General features: G+C 43.4%; 1 pseudogene; it reads left to right on the forward strand.

Moving 5' to 3' along the window:
* The first annotated feature begins 3,240 nt into the window (after positions 1-3,240).
* Positions 3,241-11,016, forward strand: LOC111951520 (uncharacterized; annotated as a pseudogene).
* Positions 11,017-14,805: the final 3,789 nt, after the last annotated feature.

A 14,805-nucleotide genomic window follows, 5' to 3' on the forward strand; every position in this document is an offset into this window, starting at 1 on the left:
TCTAGAAAGAGGCCCGAGGTAAATGCAGAGGGTCTTTTACTCAGTTATGAGGAATTCTTATCTCTTTACAAGGTCCCTGTAACACCTAAAGATTTTGCAATTGTTTTAGACGCCATTCCCTCAGGTGTTGCTCTGTTATTCAGGAACGTGTCAAGACCTGACCCTCAGAGCCTACCTTCTATTGACCCTGTTGACTCATCAGTAGGAAAGATTTGTTTCTCTTTTGGTCCATTCAACAACAGAGCGATACGAACCTTGTTTCGGCAGGATGTTGTATCTATACCTTATGTCATGCCTTATTGGAATGGATTTATTGATAATATCTGTTGGAAAAAAGTTTGGATGTTGCCACACACATACCTACTTGTTAACAAAATTAAGGAGGTTTCCTTTAAAATTATTCATAAATATTATCCTGCCAACCACTATATGAAGAAGTTTAAGGAAAACATCAACTCAAATTGCTCCTTTTGTAATGACCACCCAGAAACAGTGTTGCATCTTTTTTGGCATTGTATACATGTAAGAAAACTGTGGCAAGACATCAGTAGATTTATAATTGAACACATTTATGAAGATTTTACACTATTGTTGTCACGTTCCTGACCTTATTTCCTTTGTTTAGTATGTGTTTAAGTGGTCAGGACGTGAGCTGGGTGGGCATTCTATGTTATGTGTTTCTATGTTGGGTTAATTGTATTTGCCTGATATGGTTCTCAATCAGGGGCAGGTGTTTTACGTTTCCTCTGATTGAGAACCATATTAAGGTAGGCTGTTCTCACTGTTTGTTTGTGGGTGATTGTCTTCCGTGTCAGTGTTTTTACCACACGGGACTGTTTCGTTTGTCTAGTCTAGTCTGTTCCTGTTCGTGCGTTCTTCGTGTTCTGTAAGTTCATTTGTTCAGGTCTGTTGACTTCGTTTATTATTTTGTATTTATCTAGTGTGCTTCGTGTTCGTCTTGTTTCAATAAATCAACATGTATTCATCACCCGCTGCATTTTGGTCCGATCCTTGCTCCTCCTCGTTAGAGGAGGAGAACGACTTAGACGAACGTTACAATTGTGGAGAGATGTACTGCTTGGATTCTTTACATACGATAAAAATAAGCTGAAACATTTTTATGTAATTAATTTCATTATTCTTTTGGCCAAATTTCATATACACAAATGTAAATTTACTAACAAAAAAACACATGTTCTTACCCTACAAAAATAAATGTAACTGTATTTGAAGACTATTAAATACTCTAACATAAAAGCTGTTAGAATTGTAAGTGTATGTATGTCCCTTAAGGTCCTTGTGTAATTGTAATGTGATATTGTACCCCCTAGCTCGATTGTCCATTATATATAATCTATATATACTTGTGTTCCCTTATGTACTGTCTGTATTGATTTGTTGTTAATAAAAAAAAAGAGAAAAAAAGAAAGAGGCTCGAGTTCCCGAACTGGAATGCCGAGTTGGATGACCGTTCAAAATGTATTTTCCTAGTCAGAGCGTTTTTTCCCTGAGTTCCCAGTTGTCTTGAACTCACTGAAGTATGAGATTTCACAGTTCCGAGTTTCCAGTTGTTTTGATCGCGACAGAAGTCATGCTGGATTGACAGCATGGCCAATTGTATTCAACCTTTTCTGGCCCATGGTGTTGCGTGTGTTTATCCTGTTTATCCTTTTAAGCTTGTAAAAGAGACCTTTAAACCCAGACGTGGACCACACACCCTCTCCACTGAATAGCAGGCTAGTGATTGCTTTGCAACCGTTGCAGTTAGCCACTGATTCCTTATAAACTACTCATTGTTGAATTTGCGATTTCCAATGTTGGATTGAAAATGATTTTCCACTAGATTGTTGACGTGATTCATGATGAGATTTTGAAAGTATGACGTTGGCATGATCAGTCCAATCAAAGCTACGGTAGATATAACGTGATTTGGCGTCATTTTATATGTGACCAATGACCTTGAGCCTTCTTGGATGGGAACTTCTAAAGTAAATATATGACAGCACCCAAGGGGGCTTGAACTTTCTAGCTCTCCCTGTAGATTATGCGGTGACATAGTGTCCGCATGAGTGACAGAACACTGAGCCAATCACGGCTCAACTAGAGAAGATTACCTACTCCTACACATATTTTCTCTGGCTGCCCCTCTACCACAGAAAGCACTGAGCTAGGCTGAAACACCTGCATTTTGGAGCTGCCTTACACAAGAAAGCAAAAAAGAGACCATGTTTGTATGCAGCTTTATTAACTCTTTTTTACATAGTTTGCAAACTGATATGTGACACGTATTAATGCCAAAATAACATGCAAAACAGGTAACTATATATATATATATATATATTGGCTAAACAGGTGGGGCACTGCTGTGCCTTCCCTGAATGACGGATCGCCACTGGGTACTCCAGCACTAGAGGTGGCGTAAAATCACCAATATTAGCTTTATGCTTTTTTCAAACACAAAATAAGAAGTAATGTTACTTTAAAATTGGGATAGCGCTCAATGGTGCTGCCCGTGCATTCACCGGAATCGTTATGGTACAGATACAAAGACGAACTCTCTTTCTATTATGGGTGGCGAATAGTGTAATGCCAGCAGCACAAAGTGCGGCCAAAGACTACCGGGTCATGGCCAAAAAAATACAAAAATGTCCTCAAATTAAACGCAATGTTCGCACGTAAACCAAACTAGATAACAATTCTTGCATTTTAATTAGGTTGTTGTTATGATGATAACAGTTCTTTGGAATTCCAATAATTATGTCATTCACTAGGCTGGAAAAAAAGAAGCACTATGATTCATGAAAATATCAGACATGCCTGCCTATGAATGAAATGTTAATAACAATGCCAGGGTATGGCGTGAATTGGGTGCCAACCTCATTTGTACCAAAGTAGAAACTGTAATGAAACTCTAGTCCAGAGAGTCGGGTTTGTTAAGTTTTGGTCCCAACCAGGGCAGGGCAAAAGCTGCTACACGAGATTTGTAGGCTAAACCGGATTATTAATTACATCTCGTGCATGATATTAGCTCATAATTATTAAGGCCATAGGGTCTGAAGCAAAAGGATTGCAGAACATTCCAGATGTGACACGTTAGTGCGTGCGTTAAGTTCAAGGGATGGCCATGCTGTCATTAGCCAAGATTGCTTAATTGTTTAAGTGAAAAAGCCTATAATAGCCTACATATTTAACTGGGACTCAGAGAAAAGCGCTCTTAATCATTTCTAGTAGTCAGTGGGCGGTCTCCAGCACTTGAATGAAAGCTCCAGTTCACTGCTCAGCTGCGGTATTGGGTGGAGTCTTGTGCGCTTGACGCTTCACTGGAACAGGAGACCTGCTACATTACGCACGGGGAGGTCTCCAAGTACGCCAGTACCGCGAGGAGACTGGAGGGCAGAGAACTCTGAGAACAAAGCTAACGATTTTATGTTTTTGTTCTACGAAAAGGAAGAGTTTGTTACTCCATCCCTGTATACAGAGTGACGTTTTGGGACATTTGTATATATTTTTCTCAGAAGCCTATGGTTATTTTAAGGTAAGTGTATATCTAAATGTTTAAGAAAGTTAAGTACAGTACATTCAATGTAAATGTGTCTACCATACCTTGTGTCTATGGAAGCCTATTTTGGACTAATTTGGTATAATATTTCAAATCTGCAATGAAAATACTGGGAATGGGAATATGAAGTCCCAGTGTCCCACAGCAAAATATCTTAATTTTAGGCTTTATTTGATCATGACATAAACTCATAGGCTACATCGAAACCAATGGCGAGAATGGAATGTGTCAAAGCAGTCACCTTGACAAATCACCCATCAACAGCTTTGAGCATCCAATGTAAGTTTATTTGAAGGTCATAAACAAGGAGGGCTTATCCGGTGGAGCCTGTTTGCTCGTCGCTAACATACCTGATCCAGAATAACTCGTCTATCAGTTTATGAGTTTTGTACTAGTGATGCTGTGCCAAAAAAAACTCCAATGTATGTACTAGGTATATTGTAATAACTACCTGCTATAGAGGGTGTAATAACTGTATTATGAGAACGACGCACTAGTCGAGGGACCTACTGAACAAGGTGAACCGTGTTTATGGCGGTGACTTGGATGTGTTGCCCCGCTGAGGCAACCAGCATTGGCAAACATGACAACCTGTTGCAAAATGACTGATACTTCAGCTGAAATGGTTGAGTCAGTGTCAGTTTGGAGTTCAAACTTTGGGTTGAGAGTTTGGTATTTACATTAAATAGATTTACCCTGAATAAGTGTTTGGGGGTGGAAGGAATGAGGAAGACATTTTCCCAGGGGAGAGTGTTCTGTTCTCACCAGCTGTCTCCCCTGAGAGTATTGAGACAGTCAACATGATATTGATGTTATAGTAAACCAAAACACCACTGTATTATTACATTCATTCTATTACTGTACACCCTTTGTTCAGGCTATCAGGGAAGTAGTCTTATACTGTACACCTACTACTATGTTATTGTTTGACCTAGCCTCCGTTCCTTAAAGCCGTCCCTCTTCTCTCTGTTTCCAGACTGTTTGAGGAGATTAAAAGGTTATTCAGAGTGAGAGCAGACACGTTCCCTCGACTTTCTCTCCAAGGACTGCTCGGAAACCCCTGACCCTTCATGAGATGCCCAGGAGTCGCCTGGCATTTGACCCTATAACCATGGACGTCCGAGTGCAAGCCAATCCGAACCTCTACTTCGGGGTCAACGGGGGTCATGATGGCGCTGATAGAAACTCCCACAGTAAACCATTTGTGAGTATAACTTATATGAATCCCTTTCCATTATTCTTTTGGTATCTTAGGTCAAAATGTAAATATTTCTCCCTTTGTTCACAATTTACGCACCCATATTAAGGGGGCATGGCGTTGAAGTATTCACCCACTTGTTCCTGGTTTAGAGCAGGTGTTTTTCATCGTGTGACTTAAGAAAAACCTGACTTATCTGTTTATACACCAAAGTCTGTCTCCATGCCCCCCTCTGTCATGCTGTCACTGAGAATTTACACAGGATTAATGACTACATCCTGTTGCATGCCTCAGGGATAACACACACACACACACCACAGAGACTGAGGGAAACCGGTTAAGGTGCAGTTTTGTTGGTCCTGCTTCACACAACAGAAGTCAGTGGTCTTTGTGTTTGGTTTCGAAATTAGTTTGCCTACAGATGTGCGCGCGTGTGTGTTGGTGCGTGTGTGAGTGTGCACATGGGTGCGTGCATACATGTGTGTGTATGGCTGGTGTGTGTGGCTGAGTGGAACAGGTCTGTGTTGTGGTACAGATTTACCTCTGGTAAAGGTTGATCTCTCCATCCCTACAGTGATGCCTAGCAACGAGATGGCATCCTGCTGCGGTAACCTGTTCACCCTCGTAATCACAGGCACAGGGTCGTAACTTGAAACAGCAAACAAAAAATATTTGGTTTGTCGCTGATTGACAGTGGTGGTAATGGTTGATGAAAAGTGGTATGGGTGCATCCGTTGTTTATTTTCTTGTTGCAATAAAAAATGGGCCATTGTCAGCCAGGTATTTGTGTCTGTGTGCGCTTTCCTGGGTTTGTGTGTCTACTGCCTACATGTGTGTATTTAGATGACACATTGTTTGATGGGGGATCTTCAGTATATATAGCTAGTCTCTAGCTCATTTGTGCATTCTGTTGACCTCGTACCTTTTTCCTAAACCCATTAAGGTTCATTTGAAACAATCTAACCAGGTTGCCCTTTGATTCAGTGTATTATCTTGAGTGAAACAGACCCCAGGGAACAGTGGAAAAATCTATAGTCAGGGTCATCCAGCAGCTGTCAAAGCAGCCCTATCATTGTATACCCTATGCCTATTGTGTTGTGTTCTGTGGCTGTATGTGCTCTGTACAGAGGGACAGGTAGTGATGTAACATGTAGGCAGTGAGGCCTCCCTGTTGGAGGGTGTAGGCTCCTTCCTCCAGGTCTCTGTGCTAGGTTGGGGGGGATTAGAAGGTTGAGAGGTGGGAGAGCACGAACAAGCAGCACTGTGTTCTCACCGTGGCTCATACGCACACACAAACATACGAGAGATGGCAAGCAGCTAGATGGATTGGGACACAGGGTCTCTTAAGTTAAGAATCATGCAAAAATGTTGGCAGGCAGATGTCCACGAGCGGATGGTCCCTAAAACACAGCACACCGAGCGAACGGCAGATCAACATTCAGTGTAGTGTGTGTGGTCCTTTCGAGTATGAGGGGAAAGGCTAAACCAACAGGATCTGTGTTTGTTTACATCCTTTACATAACTTTTTTGGGCAACAGGAAGTATATTCCATACACTAGACCTGATTATGGTATAGGAGATACTGTATGTCACATTAATGTAACTCGTGTTACAATTACCCCTTAACCAAAGAGCACCTTTAACCTACGTTTCTGATGATCTACTTGTGTGTCCCTGTAGTCGGCGCTTCCCATCCAAGTAACTCGTGTGTTGTTGCCCTGTGTCGCCCCCTACAGGAGGATAAGGCGCTGCATTTCTTAAGCCAGGAGGAGCAGGATTGTATCCTCTTCTTTGAGAAGACCATCGACTCCCTGCTGACTCCCCCAGCAGTAGATGAGCTTGATGGACCAGGACCCCCCATACGGGCATCCGCCCCCAGCCTCAGCCCCGTACCACCCCTCTCAGCCTCAGACAGACGCACCAGCCCCAAGGACATCATAGACCTGGTTCGCCCAGCACAGCCTGATCTGGTCCACCCCACACATGCACCATTCAACCCCCCCATGCCAGGTACAGCACAGTTCGCTCCTTGCTCCACCCTAAACAGTACTGTTTACATTTGATTATCAGTCCCTTGGATCATTAGAATTACCACAGTCAAATGAGATCAGACTTCATCACAATCATCAGCATGACAGATTACTCAACATTGACATTTGTACTGTATAGTGAATATACAAGTGTCACGTGGGCTCCCTCTCCGGCCTCTAGGTCACAAGGCTGCTCGTTAGGGCGCACACCTGTCACCAGCGTTACTGCGCATAATGACACTCACCTGGACTCCATATATCTCCTTGATTACCTGCCCTTTATATGTCACTCCTTTTGGGTTCTTCCCCAGTCGTCATCGTTGCTGTTTCATGTCGGTGCTCTGTTTGTGTTTCTTGTTTTGTTCATTTATTAAAATGTATTCACTTCCCGAACTTGCTAACCCGACTCTCAGCGTACATCGTTACAACAAGAAATATGATTGACTTTCCATTGACCCAATGGTTTTTTGAAGATATAGATTTGCCATTGACCTTGTCTTTTGAAGATACAGAACGTACAGCGAACTGATGAGTTTACCTCTCAAACTCTTTCTCTTTGCAGATTTCACCCAGAACATGGTAATGAACAACCCTGAGAGGCATTTTGAGAACAAGCCGAGGCGTGAGGGGATGGAAAACTTCCCTACAGAGTACAACCTGCCGCCCCCTGGCAAGGACAGTGCCCCCTATGGCCACGCCCTGTACCAGCCTGTAGGCTCCGTCCCCACCCCCGTCCGCATCGCCCAGAAGATTGCAGAGCACCAGGGGAGTGTGGGGAACACCAACATCCTCTCTTCCTCCCTCCTGTCCAACTGCCGTAGGAACCTTGATTTAGAGAACGTAGAGAGACCACCCACCTCCCCGGATTATCCAATCAAACAGGACCCGACCACCTCAGCCAAGCCCACCCATTACCCCAACAACATCAGCATGATAATGGGCAGCAACCAGCACCACAGCCATTCGCTGGCCAATGTGAACCTCCAGGATAGGAAGTCTCAGATGCTGGCTAACCTATCAGGGACGTCCCACCCTGTGGAGGCGGAGGAGCTCCATGGGCTTCCAACCCGCAGTGTGTCTTTCAGGGATCCCACTCCAAATAAGTCCCGGATGGAGGCACTGTCCAAACTGGGCTTGACCCGAAACCACACCCACAACAGCAGCACAAACACCAAACCCGCTGCTGCCCCGATTCCGGTTGCCACCCCTACACCCGTTCCCATGCCTACCCCTACACTGACACCCGTGAGTAAACCAGATGTGGCCAGACAGGCAAAGACCTTGCCACCAGCAACAGTCAACACCAACACCTCTCATGCAAGTATCCATGACAACAAGCCTGCTTCTCCGTCGCCCGAAGTCTCGTCCAAGGACTTTAACAGCTATGGCGGGAAGTCCATCGTGGTGAACCCCTCTAAGGCTGCTGCTGCTGCTGTAGCTCCCTCCACCAGTGGCCATGGCAGTAAGGCCCACCCAGTGACCTCTCACAGTGACTTCAACCCTTACGGGGGTAAGACTAAGGTAATGAAACCTGCTCCTGTTACCACAACCAGGGCTGACCTAACCCAGCCAGACATCGAGAGGAGGGCCGTGCCTCCCCCAGCCTCCACCTCAGCCAGAGTGATGCCTTCACCAGCCTCCACCCCAGCCAGAGTGATGCCTCCCCCAGTCTCCACCTCCACCCCAGCCAGAGTGATGTTCTCCCCCAGCCTCAACCTCCACCCCAGCCAGAGTGATGCCTTCCCCAGCCTCAACCCCAGCCAGAGTGATGCCTTCCCCAGCCTCAACCTCTACCCCAGCCAGAGGGATGCCTTCCCCAGCCTCAACCCCAGCCAGAGTGATGCCTCCCCCAGTCTCCACCTCCACGCCAGCCAAAAGGATGCCTCCACCAAACTCCACCTCCATCCCAACCAAAGGAGAAACCATGTCCTACGAGGTCAAGAGCTACGGGGGGAAGACCAGAATGGTCACCCCATCCGACACCACCCCCTCTCCCATTACCACCCCTGACATCCTCACACACACCCTAGTGAGGTCCCCCAGCAAAGCTTCAGCCCCAGTGCCTTCTCCAGCCTCCAGACCTTTCCGCTATAGCACTCCCCCTAGCGCCAACAGGGTGGGGGCGTCTCCCTCTTCTCCGGAGTCCCGGCCGAAGTCCGCCGTCTCCAAGCCATCGTTCCGCTCCCAGGGGATCACTGTGCAGTTCTCCGGACGGGGAGTGACAGATGAGTCACGCAGAGAAGCTCTTCGGAAACTGGGACTGCTGAAAGACACTTTCTAACTCTCTGCATAACCTCTATTCAGCTCCCAGGTGGACAGACGTAACGAAGGCCTCTGGAGTTTTTCTGAAAGGGTGTGAGGCGTGGCAGGAGAGGATACCTACATTACTGTGGAATGATCCGGGCTGAAACCGGCACACCCGGTTCTGAGCGCTGAATGCTGACAAACGAGTCCGACAYGTCACATGGCCTAGTTGACAAATACACACACGCAGACATGTACACACACATTCGTCAAACAGACATACACGCACTCAAACACACACGTGCACTCATACCCACAAATACATTCACCCAACAATCCCACACTTATATGCATCAAAGCACTATCCCTTAATTGTCCTCTATTTAACTGTAGTCCGACTAAGTGTTTTACATTGCCTCTGAATCAAGACATATTGTACTTTACAGTATACATGTACCTCTAATATTCTCTGGGCCAAAACAGACAAAAAAAACAGACCTGTTCAAAGGGTAATGCAGACAGCTGAATGTCTTTGGCATTGGCACATTTGGCAGAGACAGACTTTTTACTACCTTTGCCACCTTCTGATGTCACATCCTCAGCTACCAGTGAGAATCCTTACATGCTCTCACTCTCCAAAGATGGATTTATATACCCAATGTAATTACATTGACTTTGTATGACACTATAATGATTACTGATCAGTTTGAGCCTGGTACTGATAAAGTGAACTTGAATCATTATAAACTGGCTGTGCAGTCACCTGAGAACTGAAGAGCCTCACAACATGTTATTTTGTTTACCGATTTCAGCGTCGTTGTTATCCAGGGGGTTATTAAGAGTGTGATGTATCTCACCGTTCAGCTCTTAACAAGGACATAGTTTGAGGGACTTTCCTGGCAGAATAAGGTTGAATTAACTTCACTCACTAATTGTCACGTACCCCCCTCTCCGGCGCTCAACGTCACCAGTTTACTCATTATTACGCACACCTGCCACCATCGTTACGCGCACCTGCGCCTCATGACACTCACCTGGACTCTATCACCTTCYTGATTACCTCCCCTATATCTGTCACTCCCCTTGGCTCTTTCCTCAGGTGTTATTGACTCTGTTTCTGACTAGCTGGTTCATGTATATATGCTACTCGTGTTACTTGCATTGTTCCATGTTCATTTATTTATTAAATTCACTCCCTGTACGTGCTTCCCTACTCCCAGCGTACACGTTACACTAATCTATTAGAATGTATCTATATTCCCTGTGAGGACGGTAACCATCCTACTCATAAATATTGATGATATCCTACTTAATAGGTATTTATGCACCCATTGATTTCCACTGCTGCCTTATGGTATGTTAAAGACAGGTCACTCGGAAGGGGGTACATTCCCTCATGCAAGAGCAAAGCTTAGAAACGTAACAATTGATTGGCATACCAAGCAAACTAAGCAGCAATTAAAATAGTTTGCATTCATGTACCTCATATACTCAGCTCGAAGGATATCAAATTATTGGAAGTTCTGAAGTGACCCCATGTGTTTATCTCCTCATATGACATTTTTGTGAATGTAAGTTACAGAAAAGAGGGAGTGCAAGACAGGCTTGAGTTTCTAGGAAAGGAGTGATATGTAACTACAGCGCTGGCTAAAGTTTATTTTTACTCCATGGACATTCCTCCCACACAAAACCACTGAATGTGGTTTGAAATGTAGACTTTTACTACTTTGAGGGGGGAAAAACGTAACTTGGTGAGGACGGGCAAGGGCTTGCAATGTCCAAAACACAAACACTGAAGCCACAGAATCCAGAAATACTCACAAGGACAATTTTTTCTTGTTTTGCCCTTCTTTTGTTCATGTACTGTATGCTGAACTTGCATTTGCAATATGTCATTTAACTGTCATCATAACTCTTGCCTCTTGTTTCTCGCTGGACTGCAGATATATTGGTACATAACCCTCTGTGTGTGTGTGTGTGTGTGTGTGTGTTGTGTGTGTGTGTGTGTGTGTGTGTGTGTGTTGTGTGTGTGTGTGTGTGTGTGTGTGTGTGTGTGTGTGTTTGTGTGTGTGTGTGTGTGTGTGTGTGTGTGTGTGTGTGTGGTGTGTGGTAGGTGATTGAGTACATGAGTGAGTACGTGCGTGCGTGACATGTGGTGTGTGTGTGAGTGAGTACGTGAGTGAGTGGGTACGTGCGTGCGTGAAACATGTTTGTGTGTGTGTGAGTGAGTACGTGAGTGAGTGAGTACGTGAGTACGTGCATGCATGAAACATGTTTGTCCATTTTAAAGTTTTTTTTTAATGAAAAAAGTCAGACTCCGGTTTTGTAGTTCATCTACAGTAACTCATGAAGTATCTAATACACACAAACACATACTCGGAAAATATACCTGTAGTTTGCAGACCCAGAGAGGAAAAGACTCACGTACAAAATCTTTATTTGACATTCAATTAACATTTACAAATTGTCAACAAAAGTTGCTGCTGTGGTACAACAGCGGCTTTATATATTTTGCTCATTGTCATATTGTACACAACGTTTAATGTACATCTGTGTCACCTAATAAAGAGACTAATATACATGACTTATCCTATCCAGAGTTTGTTATTCTTCGCAGGGCATTTACCATGTTATGAATGAGTAGAATCTCAGTGTATGGTTTATAATGATTTCTCTTCCCTGGGAAATACTTCACCATGGTTTTAATGGAACAGTAAACAGACAAGCTTTCCAGGGCATCAACTCACCTCAGCCTACACTCAAACCCCTCATTCTATTACTTAATTGACTGTCCATCCATGAAGATCATGATTCCAAAGTTCCCTGTCTCCTTTCTGCCACTAAGATGAAATAATTGGACAGTCAAACTCCCATAAGACTTCCTCTATATTGTTTTTGTCTTTCCCTTTTTCAGATCGGATGACAGAGGAAGACGTAAGACTATTGAGATACTTTCTCTTTCGTACAGAATATTTCCCTGGAGAGCTGTAGCCCACTGTGTACTCTCTCTGCTAGGTGGACGGCCGCTCCCAGTTTCACATGGGTATGCTGTCTACACTGCAGAGTCAGACCACTTTACCCAGCCCCAACAGAGAGCCTCTCTTTCCCTCTGTGGGGCATGGGTCTGAGTGTGTGTGACCAAGAACATCTGGGGCATTGGCTATTTCGGGAGTGTGAGCGAGGGCAACTAAAGCTGTGGTTGGGTAAGGAGTGTGTGTGTGTGTGTGTTGAGGGGAGGTACGAAGGCAGGAAGTGAGGAAATAAGCATGTTTAGGGTCTGTAATTAGAGGCAGCATAAAAAACCTTTAAGAGTGCCCTCTAACAAACACACACACACTCCCTCTGCCATACTACCTCTTTCTCTTACACACAGATGCACTAATACAGTCTTGCACTCCCTCTCATACACACATAGGTACATCAATGGAGGAGCTAAGGCGCCCAGCCATATTGGTGGGACCAGGGTTGGGGAGTAACGGATTACAAAACGGTAACTGTAATCCGTTACATTACCAGTAAAAAATATTGTAATCAGATTACAGATACTTTTGACAAACTAGATGCTTACTTCAAGGATTACTTTTAAATTCAGAAAGGAGGTTTGCTAAAAGAAATCTTTGACATTTCTGTTTTCTCAATGACATTCAAATCCGCATTGAAAAATGGCGCAAATGTAAGTTTGTTCCACCTGAGCGAGTCTGACCAGAAGTCAGAGACCACTATGATGACACAGCACATGGGTTTGATGGATCGCGGGGAAAAAAAACAGGAATAGGCTTTTGTAGGCTACAATCCAAGCAATGTCTTCCAATGGTGAGACTGCTGTCGGCATTCCAAAGATTATCCAACTTGAATAAACGCTTGGAAGTAAGGATGACAGCAGTGGTGTAGTCTACGGCGATACGGATATCACCTCTTATTGATATCTACATAGCGCATTGATGTGAATCACACTGCTGCTCTCTCCTTTAGCTAATTGCGCCTTACGGATTGTGGTTGTTGTGGATGGCTGTTCACAAATCTAAATTTGTATTTGAACCCAATAATGGTTGAATTCAAGAAGTTTAAGATGCCTATCAATCATTGTTTTTGAAACCAGTGGTCAGCCAGTGAAAAATGTGCTCTTGCAACAGCTACACAGTGCGGATCTCAGCCTATGGAATAAAAGTGGGGCTTTTATTGCTCAATCTAATTCATGCTGGTACATTTTTTTAATCCATAGCCCTAATGGACACATGTTCAAACTCGCACACTTTTCATATACTTAAAGGGGAAATTTGTAGTTGCTACATCCATATTTGGACTTATAAATTATATATATCCATTGATTCTTGAAGAATATAATTTATAAATGCCTCATGAGTTAAGTTCAACTGTCACACTCCATGAGAACCCAAAATATAAGCTTGTTTTTCTCCAATGTTTGTAAACATTGTGAATGTAAACAAACACTGTATAGCCTCTTAACATGGTTAAAACRATACTTTTGATATCATGGATGGTCAGTCCTTGCATCCATAGGTCTGTCTATTAATCTGAGAGTGATTACATTTCTCCAGGCCCATCCCTCAGCTTTTTAACAAAACAGAGGTGGTTATTTTGTTCTTGTTTCATCTGTGGATTTGCCCTTTAAACAGCTGCATATTATCAAGACATCAAAGTGTCACCAACAAAAAGGTAAACAATAGGCCTATAGCAAATGCAACACATGGCATTCATTTTTTCACATGTAAATAGCACTTTTCAGTAGTGCTCAAATCTGCCATTCCAAGAGCGCAGCATTTATTTTTCAACTTGAATCAATGAGCCCAATCAGTCCTCCATGACAACAAAAATCATAAACAGAGTAGGGCTGGCTAATAAATCCTTAGTTTTGGGGTTATGCTCAGGTAAAACAATTTGGCTAATCTATACTTCCATATTTCCAAGTCCTATTCTTGAAGATCAAGGGGTATAACATTTACTGGAGTGACTATAATGATGATATTCATTTAATCATATGTAGTAGAAAGCGATGGGTTAGAAGAAGCCTACATAACCAACCCATAAAGTAAAATGCAACATCCATATATGGCCAGCTATGTCAATTTTAACATTATTTATCCTGCAATAGATGTGGTTATGTTGGTAACATACATTTATGTCTTCTTCTAATGCCTCTAAGGGGAAAGTAATCTAAAAGTAACTGAATGTAATCCGATTACGTTACCGAGTTTGTCATCCAAAAGTTACATTACTGATTACAATTTTGGACAGGTAACTAGTAACTAACAGATTACATTTAGACAGTAACCTACCCAACTCTGGGTGGGACAAAGATCATGGACACAGTAAAGAAGTCGAGCCAGAGGAGTGAGTCACAAACTGACACTTTTACTGAAACAGGCAGAAATTGGTTTACAGAAAGGCCCATGCAGTAGAGTACAGATTATCTATCTATAGATTCAACAGACAGAAATAATCAAACAGAAGTTATCATCACTGAGTAGGACTCAGGAGGCAAGAGCACAGATAAGTATCTTATCCATTTGTCAAAAACTACAATACGGCACACAAATTCCAAATCAACAAACTGTATATCACCMCAAGAAAGTAGAGATTTTTCATGAAAATAAAGGAAACATCTAGAAAGCCAAAATGCTGAAAAAATAAAGAATATGTATTATATTCATCACTTATATTTATTTTTTTATTTCTGATGATGAAACGCTGGTCAGTCAACACTGGTCTCGTACCCGCCTCTGGGTCAGGGTCGTCACCGTGACAAGGTGTTC

Source organism: Salvelinus sp. IW2-2015, linkage group LG24 (assembly GCF_002910315.2).
Source record: "Salvelinus sp. IW2-2015 linkage group LG24, ASM291031v2, whole genome shotgun sequence".
Lineage (NCBI taxonomy): Eukaryota > Metazoa > Chordata > Actinopteri > Salmoniformes > Salmonidae > Salvelinus > Salvelinus sp. IW2-2015.